Genomic DNA, 21107 nt, shown 5'->3' on the forward strand with positions numbered 1-21107 from the left:
TAAGATTTATGGCCCTGATTCTGTGATTTTTATTTGACTAATTTATAACTCTGCCCTAGTATATGTCCTACACTATGATGTAAGAGTTTGCACAAAGCTTAGCTGTTAAGATTAATAACTCCTGCTAGTATACAGTGCTTTATTTATGTAGTGCTCCCACAGCGAGATGATCTGTTCTCTTCCAGACCACAACCAAGGCCTTATTCTCAGCAAGGGACTTTCTTGCTTGCTTTTTAGGAGCACTAATAATAAATGCTGCCAAAAGTAACTACTCCTCGTGCACACTCCATCACGTTTTAAATCCTTTCCCCTGCCCATGGCAGGACCTGCTGGAGGAGGACCATCTCAGTAGCAGCCTTGCAATATGTCGTTATAAAGCAGGAGGGCACTGCTTTGATTGGCACTCCCAATTTAAAGGGAAGACACATCTTTTTGGGGTTGGTGGGCTAGCAATGGATGTATATTCAAGGCTGTTTTTCAAGTCTGACAATTCTATACTGTGTTGTAGGGATGTGAATCGTTTTCCATATCGTCTTAACGATAGAAATCGTGTGGCAGGGCAAGAAAATCGTGTTAGGCACGATTTTTTAGTTAAAAAATCGTTAAAAATCGTTTTTTCCGATTAGTGCGCACTAACTCGAGTTAGTGCGCACTAACGGGAGTTAGTGCGCACTAACGGAGAGTTAGTGCGCACTAACTGAAAATGATGCAATTTGACACTTTTCAGGTCAGTTAAGGTCAGTTTAGGAATGAATATGTATTCCTATTGGCTGCCCTCTTATTTATTCATGTTACCAAGCTTCCCACTGACAGTATATGGGGGATGGGAAATGGAAACAGTTGGTAGCTTGACAAAACAAGTAATGTGATCAGTCAATGTGACTAGAACTTGTGCCCTAACCCTGATACCAGGGGTATTGTGATCTTCCTGCACACAGTGCCCTATTCCTGATACCGGGGGTGTTGGGATCTTCTTGCACACATCCCGGTATCAGGGATAGGGCACTGCATGCAGGAAGATCACAACACCCCTGGTATTAGGGATAGGGCACTGCGTGCAGGAAGATCACAACACTCCTGGTATTAATAGGGATAGGGCACTGCATGCAGGAAGATCACAACACCCCTGGTATCAGGGATAGGGCACTGTGTGCAGGAAGATCACCCCGGAGGAGTGAGGGTCAGGCAGCTCCCCCCTGTCTGTGAAGCCAGCCTCTCACTAGTAATGCAGGGAGGGAGCTGTCTCAGACTTCACCATCCTCCTCCCCCCCCCCCTCACCCACACACCATTCACTAGCTGGGACATGGGGGAAGTCAGGAGTGAGGGTCAGGCAGCTCCCCCCTGTCTGTGAAGCCAGCCTCTCACTAGTAATGCAGGGAGGGAGCTGTCTCAGACTTCACCATCCTCCCCCCCCCCTCACCCACACACCATTCACTAGCTGGGACATGGGGGAAGTCAGGAGTGAGGGTCAGGCAGCTCCCCCCTGTCTGTGAAGCCAGCCTCTCACTAGTAATGCAGGGAGGGAGCTGTCTCAGACTTCACCATCCTCCCCCCCCCCTCACCCACACACCATTCACTAGCTGGGACATGGGGGAAGTCAGGAGTGAGGGTCAGGCAGCTCCCCCCTGTCTGTGAAGCCAGCCTCTCACTAGTAATGCAGGGAGGGAGCTGTCTCAGACTTCACCATCCTCCTCCCCCCCCCCCTCACCCACACACCATTCACTAGCTGGGACAGGGGGGAAGTCAGGAGTGAGGGTCCGGCAGCTCCCCCTGTCTGTGAAGCCAGCCTCTCACTAGTAATGCAGGGAGGGAGCTGTCTCAGACTTCACCATCCCCCCCCCCCCCCTCACCCACACACCATTCACTAGCTGGGACATGGGGGAAGTCAGGAGTGAGGGTCAGGCAGCTCCCCCCTGTCTGTGAAGCCAGCCTCTCACTAGTAATGCAGGGAGGGAGCTGTCTCAGACTTCACCATCCTCCCCCCCCCCTCACCCACACACCATTCACTAGCTGGGACATGGGGGAAGTCAGGAGTGAGGGTCAGGCAGCTCCCCCCTGTCTGTGAAGCCAGCCTCTCACTAGTAATGCAGGGAGGGAGCTGTCTCAGACTTCACCATCCTCCCCCCCCCCTCACCCACACACCATTCACTAGCTGGGACATGGGGGAAGTCAGGAGTGAGGGTCAGGCAGCTCCCCCCTGTCTGTGAAGCCAGCCTCTCACTAGTAATGCAGGGAGGGAGCTGTCTCAGACTTCACCATCCCCCCCCCCTCACCCACACACCATTCACTAGCTGGGACATGGGGGAAGTCAGGAGTGAGGGTCAGGCAGCTCCCCCTGTCTGTGAAGCCAGCCTCTCACTAGTAATGCAGGGAGGGAGCTGTCTCAGACTGGTATCAGGGTTAGGGCACTGTGTGCAGGAAGATCACAACACCCCTGGTGCCAGGGTTAGGGCACTGTGTGCAGGAAAATCACTTAAAATCTACACTTACCAACAATCAATTACATATATTTGAACTGTGTACAGTTCCAGCCAGGACCACCTTTCTAAAATGCACAGTGATTGGCAAATTCAACATGCACTAGCATTTCAGGTGCCTGCTAACAAAAATAATAAACAAACAAGTTCTAGTCACGTGAGTGCTGATCATTACATTACTTTTTTTGTCAAGCTTCCAACTGTTTCCATTTCACATCCCCTCAACCATTACCTCAGTGTTAGCCTTGGTAACTAGGGATGTGAATCGTTTTTCAACGATTAAAATTATCGTCCGATAATGTTAATATCGTCTTAAATCGTTATAGAACACGATACAATAGAAATTCTAACGATTTATCGTTAAAAATCGTTAAATCGTGTTAGTGCGCACTAACGGGAGTTAGTGCGCACTAACTGAAAATGATACAAATAAACACTTTCCAGGTCACTGAAGGTCAGTTAGGAATGAATATGTGTTCCTATTGACTGGCTGCCCTCTTATCTATTGATGTTACCAAGGTTACCACTGAGGTGATGGTTGGGGGGATGGGAAATGGAACTGGAAACTAACGAACACCAACAGAAAATGAAACAAAGTGTTCACACTTCCCAGGTCAGTAAAGGTCACTTAGGAATGAATATGTATTCCTATTGGCTGGCTGTGCTCTTATCTATTGATGTTACCATTGCTACTCTGTTCATCCTAAAAGCGGGATAAGCTGAATGGGTGGGAGAGTTCTTACCCATCAGATGAAGACTAAATTTCAGGGCCCTACTAGTGATGACATTAGGAATCAGGTTTTCACTGTACCAGTAGCACATCCCACATAATGTTGTTGTCCCAAGGAAAGACTTCACTGTAAATAAAATTCTTCAATGGTAATGATATCACACACAGTACGTCTTGTGGGAAAAGAGTCGTAACACCCATTGTATTTTCCTGGGGAAACTTCCAGTTTCCAAGGAGAAAGCAAAACCAGATTTCTCAGATCAATGACCTTAGCTTTCAAGATCCTAGTGATGACTGCTGGGAACCTCTGCGATTTGTGCTTTTCTCCATAATGGTGGTCTGTCTGTAGGTTCTCCTTAAATATAAGACAACTGCCTGGACCCACTAGGATATTTCCCGGAAATATCTCCACCCTTCATTTATAAAATACTACTGATATCTCTCCCTTAAGAGCTTACTATTTATTGGGGTTGCTCTGAAACTATTGGTATCTGGTTTACATCTGGGCGCAGTTCCAGAGTATAGCACTTAATTTTACCACCAGCAATTCACAGTTAACCAAAAGTATCAGGCTTGAATTTAGAATCCAAATAGTTTTGAGACACAGTCCTCAGGAGGACAAGAAATCCCCTGGGTAATTTAACCACAGTCTCTCAGATAAGACAAAATCCACATGACCCTATAAACTATAATAGCAGGCAGATCCTGAAATCAGGCACACGCTAACAGTTCTGTGAAATGGCATCACTCTTGGGATCCATGTCTCAGGTACTTTTTTCCATACTGGTGTTGGCATAGTCTAAGTCCTACGCTAATGTTCTTCAAACTACGACAGTCTAATAGTGGAAGTTCAATGACCAAGACAGGATTCTTCAGGAGCATTCAAGCCCAGAAATTATCATTGCATTTCCTATGGTTTCTGATTGAATTTCTGTTACTTACTAGGTATTGTGACAATGATGGCTCCTCACCACCATATCAGAGTAGTCTAGACACTAGGCAACCAAACATTTGAGCCCCAAGGCTGATGCAGATCTACTGGAGAGAGACAAGAGCTCTCATAGCAAGGAGACAGAGCATAGGAACTACAACTCCCATCAGAGAGTAGGATTAGTCCATCCAATGGGGCTCTGGTGGGAGGGCCTCTAGGTGTAGGGAGGGTGGAGGCTCTGACCTCAACCAGTCAATGGATGTGGTAGATAAAGAGGGCCTGGAATAGAAGGAGGAGGAGGAAATTGAGTTCCTCCCATTTGAGCTACAGCCAAAAGATCTGGATGGTATAAACTTTGAGGAACCGATGGAGACAGGGAGCGCCAATAGCTGGAGAAAGCACAAAGAACTGTCTTAAACTCTGTAGTGAAGACATGGCTACCAGGTTTCAGGAGAATTTGCACTGTCTGCTTGCGGTGCAGGGCTGACATAAAGGTTCATTTATTAGGCTGTAATATTTTATCACGGGAAAGGAAAAATATCATGGGAAGGTGTCCCCCCATTATTCTTCCGCTCCCACAAAAAATATATCACCACAGCTCCCCTCAACATTTTTTTCTCGCAGAAAAACTCAATGAAAACATTTTGTGAGGTAAAGGGAAAAATGCGCGGGGCCATCATCATCTTAAAGGCCCACAATGGCACAAACCACCACCCCAACTTAATAAAATACCCCCTCAGGAGTCTAGTTAGGCCCCTGTCTCTAGAGGGGGTGAGTTTTATATGAAATGGGAGGGATGTGGGTAAGGGGCAGGGCATCGCTGAATGACATCTAACATTTTTTTTTTAATTCTAGGCCACTTCTAGAGGTGGTAGGAGGAGCAAGATTCTTGCAAGCCTCTTGGAGGGGTCTTTTCCAATTTGGGAGGGATTTAGGACCACTGCAGGTACTTTAAGAAGCATTCTGGGTGCATTGGGATTCTGCTCATTAGCTTCTCAATGTTCTTGGGATCAGTTATCTGCAAGTCCTAAGTTTTCCTTAAAATAGTTGCAGCTTGCTTTTTTTGAGGCAAGCTGCATTATTTTATTACCATAAAATTTGCTTTTAATTAGCTTCTTTGCATGCAATTTGCCTGCATAAAATTTTCAAATGTATGCAAAGCAGCTCATTGTAATATGGGAGGTTTTTAGGCCTAAATATCACACATTTGCCAATTTCATGTGATAAACAGCATTGTGCATGTGATAAATGCTGTTTATAGAGTGTTATGTCCATATTGCAGCTTAGTAAATGAATCCCATGGTTTGCTACAGAAATCTTAAATTATTTGCTGGCTATACCCTGCTAAGTCAGAATTATCTGAATAACAAAATGAAAGCAAAATGTTTTCTCTGCACATCCCTATTGATTATTACAGAATCACTGTCTCTCACTTCTAAAGCACAACTGTTGAGCTTGAAGACCTCAGAGGTAAAGAAGACTTACTAGAAATAATTATAGTAAAGTTTCAGTTAGGCATATTCCTACATTGCAAGGAAGAGTCACAGTAATGCAAACTGCAATACTCTTAGTAAGGGCAGTGACTACTGCCAGCTGTGAAATGTATTCATTTATTTATAAATGTTTACAATCCACCCTTTTCCGGACAAGCAGTTCAAGGTGGATTACAGTGTCGATGCTGACAAATGTGATAAAGAAATTGCACCCAAAATAATGGATAATTGATGCCATTATCCTGTTATGTTGATGTCCTTTTGAAACCTTTGTATCCAAGATGCCCTCTTATGTTCAGGACACTAAGCATTTTTTGACAATTCTGGAAGAAATGGATTGCATTTGGAACACAGTCTCTTAATGATCACGTTAGATGCTAATTCCTTGTATACCGGCACACCACAAGACAAAGCTCTGGAAATCACTTTATTATATCTCATGAGCAGAGTTAGACCTCACAAAGTACCTGCCTCTTTCATTCAGAATTTGGCAACGATTGCGCTCAAAGAAAAATTTTTTCTATTCCAGGGACAATTATATTTACAGGTCAAAAGGACAGAGATGGGAGCAACTTCGTGCCATTTGTTGACAATCTTTACATGGTAGAATTTGAGAGATGTTGACTAGAACAATCACCCTTCAGTGCAAAGAGTTTTCTTGGGAAAAGATACATAGACGATATTTTTGTCTTATGGGACGGGTCAATTGAGGAAATCATTCAGTTTCATCAATGGTTAAACACATGTGGTGATGCATTAAAATTTATGATCAGTTATAGTTACAAGAACATTTATTTCTTGGATGTGTCCATTAATCAGGATGAACTATCACATTTCATCACAAGTGTTCACAAAAAGAGCACCGATTGCAATACATTTCTACATTTCACAAGTGGGCATCCATATGCTCAACAACAAAGCAGTACAGAACACAATCTAAGATATTGTCTAGTGATTTTATTGACAAAGAGTATCCGGTACCAGTAATACGCAAAGCATATAAAAGCACTTTGTACTATCCTAGAGAAGAACTTTTAAAAGGTTTTGATAATAAATCTATTGAAGCTGAAGCGTTCACATGCATATTACAACATATGGTTGGTTCGAGAGAAGTCAGTGAAATTTTGAGAAATTACGGTTTGCATACAGCAGAGGAAGGAATTTGAAAGAAAACTGGGCCCTGCGTTCTTACCAGTGGAATCTTGTGCGAAACAGAAAATTGTTGGGCATTTCCGGTGTGGATCTTGCCATAGTTGTTTTATTAAATATCAAGAAATTTGTACATCCTGAGACTGGCAAGGAATGCCATTTGAATCATTTCACTAATTGTACATCTTCATTTGTAGTTTATGTGGCTATTTGTCCTTGTAAGAAAATCTATGTGGGCAATTAGTGGCACATTGTGGGCCATTAGTGGCACATTCAGTAGAGGTGTCACATTTATTTATTGAACACAGATTTTTTATGATTAGCATCATATTCAGACACTCTAGAGGGGGCAATTGTGATAAACTCTTAATTTAACGTGAACAAGAATGGATATATGAATTAAGAAGCTTGCAAGCTGAAGGGTTAAATATTTGTATTGAATGGGGATGGTTCTTTTAGAATTATTCATTTTTTGCTCTTTGACCAATTAGTTCTTCAGTGATATACATTGATTTCATTGTTTTAAAACCAGAAATGTTGCATTAATTGAATAGATAAAACAATATAAAAATGTTTTGAACCTTTGAATGATGATTTTAGTGAGGAATTCAATAGGACCACTTTAGATATAGAGGTCAAAATTTCTGTAATTACTTGTAGTAGCCACTAGGGATGTGCAGAGCAAAATTTTATGTTCATATTTTTTATGTCCGAAAGGGGGTCCCACTTGCGGCCAATATGGACATAAAAAAAATCCAATGAGTTGGGTATATGTACATATGTGCAAAAATAAAATTTAAACCCCCTCACCCTCCTTAATCCCCCCCCCAGACTTACCACAACTCCCTGGTGATCGAGCGAGGAGTGAGGACGTCATTTCTGCAATCCTTGGCGAGAAGCATGTGACGTCGGTGGCACGTCGAGTGACGCGGCGTCACGTGATTCCCGGCTCGTTCGCGCCGGACGGCTCGTTCGGCCCAAAAAGAACTTTTGGCCAGCTTGGGGGGGTCAGGAGGCCCCCCCAAGCTGGCCAAAAGTCGAGTGACGCCGGCGTCACTCGACGTGCCGCCGACGTCACATGCTTCTCGCCAAGGATTGCAGAAATGGCGTCCTCACTCCTCGCTCCATCACCAGGGAGTTGTGGTAAGTCGGGGGGGGGGATTAAGGAGGGTGAGGGGGGTTTATATTTTTATTTTGGCTCAACAATCGCGATTTCCCACATATCGAACATATCTATGTTCGATATGTGGGAAATCCGATCGTTTATGTCGAATCAATTTTTTAAGTAAAAAAAAAATATGAGTTGCGTTTTACTAATGCGGTCAATCCGAATGCACACCCCTAGTAGCCACTAGTAGCACTTCCAGCAGAAGCATTGATGGCCTGTTGAAGATCATTTTTTTGTGATTTGTTACTGTCCTTGAATACTTAACGAGCAAATATTTTATCAAAAGTTTAAAATATTTTTTTGTTTTGATGTGATTTAGAACACAGCCAAGCATCGGCAACCAATTGGATGAGCAAAATGATATTGTCAGGTTGGGATAAGTTTTATTTTTAAACCTGTCATTCATTTTTGAATTGGATGATCCCTTGCTGTTGTTCCCATTGGTTAGGGGTATTTTCAAATTAAGCAGAAAAAGTTCATCAAGATGCCATTCAGCCATATTTGTTATTAGAAGAATGTGTAGTGGGGGGCACAGAAAAAGGTTTGTCTATAAGTTTGCACATTTTTGGTGAGTTTTAATAACAATTATCAGCACTGTTTATATGTTTTCAGTCCTTACAACTGAATTTAAAGAAATGTTTTATAGATCGCTAAGAATAGCTACAAGTCCTGATGCAGCCCTTGTTGGGCAAAATGCTGACAGCATCGGACATAACAGGACAGAGCATTCGGATATGATAACATGATGGAGAAGAATATTTAAAGATAAGTTTTTGAGAAAGTGTACCTCTTGCTTTGAATACTACCAGTAGCGATTGCATAAAGTGTTTTTTGAATAACACCAGCAGTGACCCACTAAGTAACCAAAGCATGAATTTATGTTGCTTACAAAATTTATTTAAAACATTTTTGAATAAGTTTCATAAGAAGTACAAAACAAAAACTGGGGAGGTTTTTTAACTTATGATGGTGCTTTAGCCTATATTATCCAAGGCATGTGTTGCCCAGAGATTGGCATCTGAAGTTTTTCCTCCAAAATAAACCACTTGTTCATTAATAATTATTTTGGATTACAGTGTCAAACACATAAATGAGCAAGTCACACAACACGTAGACAAAATTCATTAAAACCCCAATTAATCTTAAAACCAATCAAAGGCAGATATTTCAAGCTTGAGCAAAATAATAGGTCCTGAGTTACTTCCTGAACATCTGGAAAGTCTGAGATTGAATTCCAGATAGCAGGACCTGCAACAGGAAAAGCCCATTGCCAGGTAGCTCACAATCAGACCTCCTTCCTAGAAGGAGTAGCCAACTACTTCCTCTCCATGGAATGCAACATGCTTGCGGGACAATGAGGCCTTAACACATCTGTCAAATATTGCAGACCATCTCCAAGCACCTTAAGTATCATAAAATCCAACTACAGGTGGCAAAGAAACTGATTTACTTTTAACTCGCACTATGGATAGGCAAAGGAAACATTACTGAGGTTTCTATTTACTGAGAGCTACAGTATGGTTACTTACAGTTATCTGTCCTTTCAAACCAGGCTGCACACCTCAGGCACCAACGTTTCTGATGCAAGAAAGACTAAAGGGGCCAGGTGAGCAGGAGCTCAGTGTCCGTGCTCTTCTGAGTTCCCAGTCCCAGTGGGGGAATAAAAAAAAGGAAAACTCTCACCAAGTTTTCAGAGCATGGTGACCTGGAGCTGGTAGAGCAGAACAGTTCCCCTCTTGGCTGCCGAATTTTAATAAGAATAGGCTGCCTCCATTCTCAGTCTGGGATCAGGTCCAGTTCAGCCCAGTGCTGCTCATGTCTCGCTTACAGAGTTGTTCAAACGTTAGAAGGCATTTCAAGGCAAATGCCCATTCTACTTTTATCTTCTCTGTTTCACTCAGCCTTCAGGATAACAGAGTCTCAACACTTAAGGCATTGCCCATTGCACTGTGAAATGGCCAACTGAAGGGTTTCAACAAGGGGTTGCTTTTGACCCTACCTGATGATTCATTTTTTTTTTTACACACTTTCTCCGTCGGAGCGCACTGTACTGTATCGGCCTGCTTGTGTGGCCGGATAACTTCCCTGTTAACCGAATATCTCATAATTGCAATTGCTGCCACTGAGCCCTCCCCTGCCCCTCATAACGCCCTCCCCCCCCCCCCCCCAGTCTCAATGTACTGTGTCGGACAAGCCCCTCTCCCCTGACAATCCCCTTCCTCCGAACCCTAAAAATCCATGCCGGGAGCAGGATATGAACTTACACGTTTCTGGCGTTGTTCAGTGCAGCTTCTGTCATTAGCTCTGCTGGAAACATGAACTGCACACAGTTTATGTTTCCAGCACTAGATGTAAGTACCCTTCTAGTACTGGAAGCGTAAACTGTGTGTAGTTTATGCTTCCAGCACAATTTAAGTTCACATCCCACTCCCAGCATGGATTTCTAGGGTTTGAGGAGGATGGGGAGAGAATCTGGGAGGGATGGGGGAGGGGAACACTGAGCAGTAACTCAATATTCCAAACCTTGCCATTTAAGTGGATAACTTGGGAGTTAACGACCAATCACGTGATCCCCAATGACTGAACTTTAGCGCTGTGGAAAATTCAAATGTAACAACCAGAATGCCAAAGAGTGCCACTATGGGGTAGATTTTAAAAGGGTTACGCACATAAGTTATGTGCATAACCCTTTAAAAAAAACCTGCGCGCGCCGAGCCTATTTTGGATAGGCTCGGCGGCGCACGCAAGCCCCAGGACGTGTGTAAGTCCCGGGGCTTCACTAGGGGACATGTCGGGGGGCATCACGACATTCGGGGCGTTCCGGGGGGCATGTCGGGGGGCGTGGTGCCGGCCCGGGGGCGTTCCGGGGGCACGGCCGAGGCCTCCAGAACAGCCCCCGGGTCAGGTGATGGCACGCCAGCAGCGCAAGTTATGCCTGCCTTTGGCTCCGATGGAGCGCACTGTACTGTATCGGCCTTTTTATAAGCAGATCCAAGGTACCACCATGGGGGCCACCATGGCCCCTAGTGTTGCAAATTTATACATTGCAGCTTTTGAACAAAAATTTCTGTACGGAGTGCCTGAATTCAAGAATATTTCTCATTGGTACCATTATATCGACGATGTTTTTTTTCCTTTGGAATTCTGATGAACTCTCATTAACATCTTTTTTACAATGGTTAAATTCATTGGATAGCCAATTACAATTCACTATACATTATGATTCCCAGCAAATTGAATTTCTGGATATTCTTATTAAAAAAGAAGATCAATATTTGATTTCCAATATTTTTGTCAAACCTTGTGCCAGAAATACTTACCTACATTTTTCTAGTTTTCATCCATGTCATCTACGTAAAAATGTACCCATTAGCCAGTTTCTTCGGCTTCGCCGTTTATGTACATATAAAGCTGATTTCATTACACAGTCACAACTTATGATCTATAAATGTTCACAACGAGGCTATCCTATCAAGTATGTGAAGCTTGCATACAAATGGGCTTACAATGCAGAACGGGATTGGCTACTCCTTGATAATAAATGTTCAGAAGAAATTCCATTGACATGCGTTTTACCGTACTCCATCCTTTCTCCACAAATTTCTGAATTAATTTTTTATCATTGCCCAACTTTAAAAATGCATTCAATTTTTCATACACGACCTACAATCGCATACAGTCAAGGCAAAAATTTGAAAGATTTGTTAATTCATTCCTATTTACCTGATTTACCTAATGTTTTCGATTGCACCACTATTGGTCATTGGATTTGCAACAAGTGCTCATTTTGCAGTCAAGCCATTACCGGCATCACATGGATAGATCCTAAAGGGAAAATCTACACTGCTTATGACCACACAGATTGTGCTTCTACCAACGTTATTTATATGTTACAGTGTTCATGTCCCCTCCTTTATGTAGGGAGAACCAAGCGCTCTATTAAAACTAGATTTACGGAACATCGCAGCTGTCTTGCTACTTCCAAACTTCAAGCCCCGATTGTATCTTATTGTATGCAACATCATCACAGCTTTCAAGATATCAAATGGCGTGTCATTGAATTAGTTCACATAAATGCTAAGGCCATTCTCAATTACAGAGAGCAACAATGGATTTATAGATTGAATTCAGTCCATCCTAATGGCTTGAATATTGCTGTCAAATGGTATACATTAATCTGATTGCGATCATTTACGTCACCAATGCTGATTCCCATGGAAACGCCATGTTTGAGATTTAAGATCTAAAAGACTACAAGTACAGTAAGTTTATCAGCTGCCTCTTTAAATTCAGAAGTTTTGCCAACTCAAATTTATTCGATCCCATTTTATTCTCTTAGAACTGTCACACATTAAGCTTTGAGATAATATATTTTCTTCATCTCATAGACGCTGATCTTAAGCCCTTGATAAAGAATGGCATCGTTCGAAACATGGACCCATGTCGGGCATGTTAAGAACACAAGGCTTCAGAGCTAAGCAAATCAGTGGTGATTCTTAAGATAAGTCACATTTACTAAGCAAATTTGAAAAAATCTTAAAAAAAAAGATTTTAGAAAAGTACGCCTGCGTGTACTTTTGTTAGCGCACCAGGCACAAACAAAAGTACGCCGGGGTTTTATAAGACACGCGCGTAGCTGCATAGCCACCCGTATCTTATAAAATCCGGGGTCGGCACGCATAAGGGGGGTACACATTTGTGCACCTTGCACGCGCTGAGCCTTGCGTGCGCTGCCCATTCCCTCCGAGGCCGTCGGTCCTCAGATATTCACGAGAGACCACTGAACTGTTCTGTTCGTATGTCTCACATTGAATGTCAAAGTGGCCCCTAACCCCCTACACTAATACCTAACCCTCACCTCGCGTTACTAGGTAGGCCTATCAAAGGGATACAAATACCCATCTAGGTAGAGGATACTATAGCTAGTCTCTCTCTCTCACTCTCTCTCTCTCTCTCGGGAGCTTTAAATCTACTCAAATAGGCCTTTCGGGAGACATCGCAAAATGTGATACCACCTGGTAACGCAAGCTATTGCACGGCTTAATGCTATTCAAAAAGGTGTAGTTAAAATCAGCGTTAAGTCTATGCAATAGCATTTTGCACACTGGCATACCCAGCCCGCCCCTAACTCCTCTTTTTCAAATTTGCATCACACCATACGATATGGTGTTATCGCATGCGTTAAAGACATTTTCGCATGTTGTAAGGGTCGACTCCGCCCCGATGACGGGGCGGAAAAAGCAAGTGCAAAGTCTTGCAGATTCTTTGTATCCATGCATGATTTTCAAAGGGAATGGAAACCTGTGCTTCCTCTTTGAAAGTTAGGTATAAGCTCCATTGATGCAAAGCACCACTGGATTTGGCGTCTAGATGGGGCTGTTTTAAAAATTGCTCTCTAAAAGGGCAAAATGAAAATTTTTAGCTATGAATGACCATCTTCGCAAATTTTTTTCAGCTGAATTTCTCTGCTTGCTCGCGGGTGGATGCATATCTTTAAAAAAAGGAGCCTGAATGATGCAGATTACCCTGCTCCCCAGTCATAAAAGGCAGCCACTGCAATCACAAGGTAGAGCTTGATAACAGGCTGGAGAGTCCTGTGTTCTACCCCTCATTTTCCAGGTCATAGCAGAAGACTCAGTGGCAACTGGAATAACTCTTTAATGTCCTCAGTGTCTACATGTCATATAGAGGGAGGTAGGGTTGTTATTCACACATGGAAGTTATGCAAATTATGATGGCAAAAGAGAATATCTTAAGGGGACACGGCTGAATATCCCACAAGTTGGCCTATCCCTTCTTTTTTTTTTTGCAGCATAGGAAAAAAAATACCACAAGTCAAATAAATATCTCCAGATATTCAGATCTTTACATGGCTTGGGAAATTTTCAGAATAGAGAGATATTAAAGAACATTGTCAGCATGATGTAAGTAGGTTAACTGCACTTCTTTCAAATTGCAATATATGGAAATTTCATTTGATAGTATGGATAAAAAATAGTGAGATATCACTGTCTCATTTATAATGGCACATAGAACTATTTATAATGCACGACAAAGTCATTCTTTGCAAATGGACAACTTGGGCTAGATTCCGTTTTTATTTTTCAGTTCCTTTGTCTTAGACTATATAACATAAATAAAATCGCCTAATGGCTGACTTTTAAGAATTTACTATCTAGTTTTGAACATGCCACAGCTTAATGGACGGAGGAAGGCCACACAGTGAGCGGTGGGACCGGAAACTGAACCGTTAAGATTTCATAGTGTACTGCAGGCTTGCTCCTTGACTATGCAGAGAACAGAAAAGTTGCACAGGAAAATGCTGCATTTTGGGAGAAAGTTCTGGCAGCTCCTGAAATGAATTAATCTAGTTGCCAAAATATTTAATTCCCAAAGGAACAGTAATCGATAAATCAATGGTCTAGCAGAAAATCAAATGTTATTATGTTCAAAACAGACGAGTTTAATGCCTGAGTATTCATCGTCCATAATTCTGAAGTGAACTGAGGCTCAGGCTAATACATCATGTACAGTGACTTATTACTATTACAGAGTCTTGGCATCAGGGAATATTTTGGACTCTGAAAACCTTTCTTGAATGTCATAGCTCTTAGCGATGTTCTATTTCAGAATTATGGTATGGCATGACACTATTGTTCCCTGCAACCAATAATTCCTTCCAAAATGTTTTTTCTTATATCTTTGAGTCTTAGATGATATCATACATATATCTTTATCACATACCAGACTCTTGTTCGTTTACGCAGCCAACAAGCAGCTGTGGATTAGGGTATTGTTTGCTGGAAAAGCCAGAATCCATCAGTCTGACCGCATAAAGAGTTTGAATCAACAACAAAAAGGAAAATGGACAATGCATGGAAAAATGTTTAGGAGCAGTCAAATGGTTTCATATGGGAATTACCCACAGAATGAGCACCTGGTTGTCATCTTTGCATTGTAACTTTTACTGTTTTATTTTGTATTTACAAAGTTTATTCTTAAATCATTATTCATTTTGGGGTGAATTTTGAAAGGCGTAACGCATGTATGGTTAGCATATATGCTCGTAAATAGTTTGCACTCGTGAACAAGCTATTTTCTAAACCTAAAAATAAGTGCATATTTTCACTTATGCGCACACTTTACCTGCGCAAAAAAAAGGGCTACCTAGGAGCGTTCCTGGGTGAGTCTAAGAGATATGCATGCAAGTTGCTATTTCATAAGAGACTTACACAAGTGCATGTGGTAACTTATTCGTGCAATTTTACACCTGCTAATTATCTCACATAATTAATATCAAACAGGTCTGTTATGTACTAGTTGGGTGGGAGGACTGAGTTTACTAGAAGGGTCTCGATGACCTGGAGAATGACTGGGTGATCTGGTGAAAGAATTGGGAAAACAAGTGATTTTAATTATGCAAGCATGTATTAACATATACCGACTTAATGCACATAAATCAGGGTTTGATGTGCATAAAATAATATACACACATATGTTTACAAAATTTGTAGGGAAAGTATACACTTTCAATGCATTACAGGTATTCATGCGTAACTAATGCATACGTGCATATATTGGGGGTATACATATGCATATTTTATAATTTACATGTACCTGATATGTGTAAGTTATAAAATTGTGTAGTCGATCTCCATGCAGCCAAATACGGACGTATATGGAGCTGCACTGAGTTGTTTGAAAGTTATCCTCTTTGAGGCCGATATTCAGTGCTATTTAGCTGGATAAGTAGGGACATATCTGGCTAAGTGGCAGTGACTGAATCTCTGGTCCCATTCAGTAGTTGCCATGTGGCTGGATAACTACTTATTTGGCTAAGTAGTTAGCTAGATAAGTGATGGGTGGGATATGGCGCTCTTGGGATGAGCTACCATACTTATCTGGCTAATAAGTAGTAGGGATGTGAATCGTTTTTTGATGATTTAAAATATCGTCCGATATATTTTAAATCGTCAAAAATCGTTAGAGCCGCGATACAATAACAATTCCCCCGATTTATCGTCAAAAAATCGTAAATTGGGGGAAGGGGGAGGGGAAGGGGGAGGGCGGGAAAACCGGCACACTAAAACAACCCTAAAACCAACCCGACCCTTTAAAATAAATCCCCCACCCTCCCGAACCCCCCCAAAATGCCTTAAATTACCTGGGGTCCAGAGGAAGGGTCCCGGTGTGATCTTTTACTCTCGGACCTCCGTGCGTTGTAGAAATGGCGCCTGCGCTACCTTTGACCTGACAGGTCAAAGGTAGCGCAGGCGCCATTTTGGTTTTTTGTCCCCAGACGTCAGGAGCGTAGGAGATCGCTCCTGGACCCCCGCTGGACCCCCAGGGACTTTCTGAATATCCGCCCCACTCTCTATGGGGATTGAGATCCGTTTCTATGTGACCAGGTTCTGCCCTCCCCTTTCAGCAACTAACCTTCCCCTGGTGCATCTAGTCAACATCCCACTGAAACCGTTACAAAAGTGGTACCCACTTCAAACAAACATGTAACAGGATTGTCGTAACTGGGATCACTCCCAACATGGCAGATAAGGGGTAGTTCTGATTCACTGTCACTCATTGTTATGCCCCTTGACTGAGCAAAAGAAAACAACGCAGATATGGAGAAAAAGGAAATTATCTTCTGCACCGGCCCCCATGTTTTCATGAACCGGTCGCTTGATTAGTAAGCCATGTCGCCGCTTTGTCTGGAGCGTCAAAGGAGAGGATCTGTCCCGCACTCCAGATTTTTAAGACGGCCGGGAACTGTAGGGCGAACCGAATATTTTTATTGAAGAGTGTGCTGCACGTTGGTGAAAATAACTTTCGTTTGGCCGCTACCACGGCAGAAAAGTCCTGAAACATTATGATTTTCTCTTCTTTGTACCTCAGCTCCTTTAGCTTTTTAAAGGCTGTTAGTAACGCATTTTTTTGGGCCCAATCTAGAAATTTGGCTATTACAAGCCGCGGACGTCTGTCGGAATCTCGCTTGGGTCCCAGGCGATGCGCCCTCTCGATTGTCAGCTTACCTTCTAGGTCTGGTAAGTTCAGGGCTCTCAGCAACCAGCTCTCCAGTATGTTTTTAAGTTCTATCTCCGCGATGTTCTCTGGAAAACCCATAAACTTTAGATTGTTTCTTTGGGCCCTATTCTCAAGGTCCTCGAGCTTTTGTTCAGCAGTTTTAACACTCCTCTCCAGCATAGTTAACCGCGTGGTCGCCGCCATGATGTCTTCTTCGGCCACAGACACCCGTCCCTCAGCTATTTCTATCCGTCGTCCCACATCACTCAGCGCCTCCTTTAAAGCCCCAAACCTCTCGGAAAGGTCATCAAATTTTGGCGTTAAGCCTTGTATAACTGCCTCCATGATCTTAGCGACAGTCTGCTCTTCTACCGCCATTAGATCCCGGCTGGCAGTGGCGTCCGCCATTTTGAGCTCCGTCTCCGCCGCTTTTAATTTTTCTTTTCGTACCGGTTTGGTGCTCATCTCCGTGGTTCTGAGGTTCTGAGAGTGCTGCCAACAGCTTCCCTTAGCTCCCGGGGCAGGTGAATCAGAAATCCGGTTGAGATTTAGCTCAATAGTTAGATTTTGGGGAGCGCAGAACCCGGAGCAAGTAGAGACAGCGTCCTTCCTCGCTCACCACATCACGTGATCTCTGGACCCCCAGGGACTTTTGGCCAGCTTGGGGGGGCCTCCTGACCCCCACAAGACTTGCCAAAAGTCCAGCGGGGGTCCGGGAGCGATCTCCTACCGCGAATCATTTTTCCGTACGGAAAAACGATTCACGGTAGGAGATCGCTCCCGGACCCCCGCTGGACTTTTGGCAAGTCTTGTGGGGGTCAGGAGGCCCCCCAAGCTGGCCAAAAGTCCCTGGGGGTCCAGCGGGGGTCCGGGAGCGATCTCCTACGCTCCTGACGTCGGGGGACAAAAAAACAAAATGGCGCCGGCGCTACCGTTGACCTGTCATATGACAGGTCAAACGTAGCACCGGAGCCATTTCTACAACGCACGGAGGTCCGAGAGTAAAAGATCACACCGGGACCCTTCCTCTGGACCCCAGGTAATTTAAGGCATTTTGGGGGGTTCGGGAGGGTGGGGGATTTATTTTAAAGGGTCTGGGTGGGTTTTAGGGTTGTTTTAGTGTGCCGGTTTTCCCGCCCTCCCCCTTCCCCTCCCCCCCCCCCCACTGGACCCCAGGTAATTTAAGGCATTTTGGGGGGGTTCGGGAGGGTGGGGGATTTATTTTAAAGGGTCGGGTGGGTTTTTAGGGATGTTTTAGTGTGCTGGTTTTCGATTTACACGATTTACACGATATTTAAAAAACCCAAACTGCGACGATCCGATTCCCTCCCCCTCCCAGCCGAAATTGATCGTTAAGACAATCGATCACACGATTCACATCTCTAATAAGTAGCAATATTCAAACTTATCTGGTTCAGTTAAGTGGATAAGTTAGACTTGCTCAATAGCAGGATTAATGTTATCCAATTAATTAGTGACTTATTCGGGTATATTCAATGGCATACTGTGACGCTGAATATCCTGTGTGAGTTAGCCAAAACATCTTATTTGGCAAACTTAGGCCTAGATTCCATCATTTTGTGATAAATATAGCAAGAATAGTGCCCGTGATAAAAAAGGAGCGTGGTTAGGATAATTTTCCTGGTACCGCTTCGCATAGCTATTTTACCACACGCTCACCAAAAAGTTAATTCTTTATACCACTGTAAGAGGGGGCACTAGTAACTCGGGGTGAGGTTTGCGGGGTGAGTTGGGGTTTAGGGGCAATTTTACATGCACAATCATACGTACGAACAGCACAATTACCATTAGTGAAGATTAAATGTGATTTGAAGTGATGAAAGGTGAAAGAAGAGTAGATTTGTTTCATGTTCTCTCTTCCTAGCTTGATTGCCTCCACAGAGGAGCTCTCTCTCTCTCTCTCTCCCTCCCTCCCTACAGCATGTGATATGTTATCGCATGCAATGTTAAACAGCCCTCATTTTCATTTACTCCTCCCACTTGAATAAAATGTGCAAACGCATTTTGTGATGTGATATTTAAGGTGCGCGTTAGGGTCCTAACGCATTTTGTTGAATGACCCCCATTCTTAGGGGAATATTTATGAATATCTAACTACCCCCTCATGTTTATCTTGTTTTATGATTTTAATTTCAATTTCATTTTTAACTATGACCATAGTTATATTGTTCAATGCTTTGGTTTTTTAATGGCAAGGCAGTTAAATATTAAAGAAACTAAACTAAAACTAAACTTTAATATATGCAGTCAATCCGAGGTCAAAACCTTGGCAAGAAATTGCCTTTGCTTAAAAAGATTCTGCTCCCATAATGGTAGACCATGGAAGATCTGTTTTATTCTGAGTTTGCCTAAGGTATAATTTTCTCTCATACTTATTTTCTCTGATTATGTTTTATTGTGGCTCTATAATGTCAAAGTGGAAGCATTGGTAACGATGCTGGTGGTGGGTGGATGCAATGAATCAAGCATTACTTCTAGAGGATTCTTAGGAATAGGTGACACAGTGCTACCCACTATCAGCCTTTTGTGCAATACTGGTGCCAGATCAATGCCACTAAGAATGAAAATCTCCAGATCGTAGGCCTAACATAAACTGCAATGATTGGCATACCCTTTTTTTTTATCTTGTATTCATTAAAAAATTAGACCATCCTGGCTTGAAAATAGAAGAAACCAATCATCCCAATTGTGGCCTCTGAAATTCAGCTGTGACCAGCCCCAAGTCTCAAGTGTTTTTTTAAGCTTTCATTAACCGGTGGGGCATTTTATGGAGTCATCAAAGCCCAACAGGTATGCACTGGGCACTCTACCAGTCCGCTCCATAGCTAAGACTCACAATCCGAAGTTTGGCATTAATAAAGAGCTTTTAAGCAATTTTTGTATGTTAGCTTTTTGTATGGTGGCAGTAACCCCAGTTTTGAACTGGTTGCTTGAAAGCTGAGCACCACTTTATGTTAGGAGTGCTCAATGCACAATTTTTTGTTTTGGTTTTTCCATTTAGTTTATTTCATTTGTTTGTTTTATTTTTATTTTTGCCTTGTTTCTTTAAAACGAAAGAAACAAAATAAAATAAAAAAAAGCTGTTGGGTCTGGGAATCCACCCCCTTCCTCGGACAACAAAAATATTTTAAAAACTCCTAGGCTCCGATTTCCTATTCCTTTGTCCCCTCCCCATCCATCAACTCCAAATGGGGCAGGAGCAATCCCGAGTCACGTCTGCCCTGTCGCTGCTATTTTTCAAAATGGCATCTATCTCAGGTCAGTGGCGCTATTTTGAAAAATAGCAGCAACAGGGCATAAGTAGCTGGGGATTGCTCCTGCCCCATTTGGAGTCGATGGATGGGTTGCGATGGGGGCAAGTAGGGGATTGAGAGGTGGGACAGAGGCAGAGAAGGGCCCAGGATTTTTTGTAAACAAAACAAGAAGAAACAAATTAAATTTTTTGTATTTTTCTTTTGTTAATTTTCCAAATAAATGGAAACAAAACAGGAAATGTTGATATTTCCTGTTTTATTTTTAATGAAAGCACATACTAACATAGTCATATAGTAAATGACAGCATATAAAGGCCCAAATTGTTGCACTTGGAGGTGGACCCTTGTCCTGGAGCAGTGGAGAACGGCTCCCTGGTAGGGACCAGGAAGCACCTGCCCCCAGGGGGCAGAGCACAGGAGGAGACAGAGGCTAGGAGGAACTTCACCACGGGAAGTCCACGGTCCCCCCAGGTGGAGCCCTTGGGGAACCTGGGCTGCTTGGACTTAGGTGGCCCTCGTAGGGTCTCCCAGAGAGGACGTAGAGGGGTGTGCTCACCAGTAGCAAGGGAGCGCGGTCGGTCGCTAGACTGTAGGCCTGGAGTAACAGAGAAGACCAATACAGCGTAGGCGATGACAAGGCAAGGGACAAAGCCAGAATCAAGAAGGCATGGTCAATGGCAGTCGGGGTCAGGTTCCGAGAATCAGTCCGAGGGAAGTCAGCCAAAGCAGGAGTCAATACCAGGAATCAGTCCGAGAGTAGTCAATGAAGCAGGGGTCAGGTTCCAGAGGTCAGACAAGGTCACGAAGGTAGGCAAAGGTCAGAATCGAGGCAGCAATCAGAATGGTCAATGAAGCAGGCAGA

Source organism: Rhinatrema bivittatum, chromosome 7, assembly GCF_901001135.1.
Source record: "Rhinatrema bivittatum chromosome 7, aRhiBiv1.1, whole genome shotgun sequence".
NCBI lineage: Eukaryota > Metazoa > Chordata > Amphibia > Gymnophiona > Rhinatrematidae > Rhinatrema > Rhinatrema bivittatum.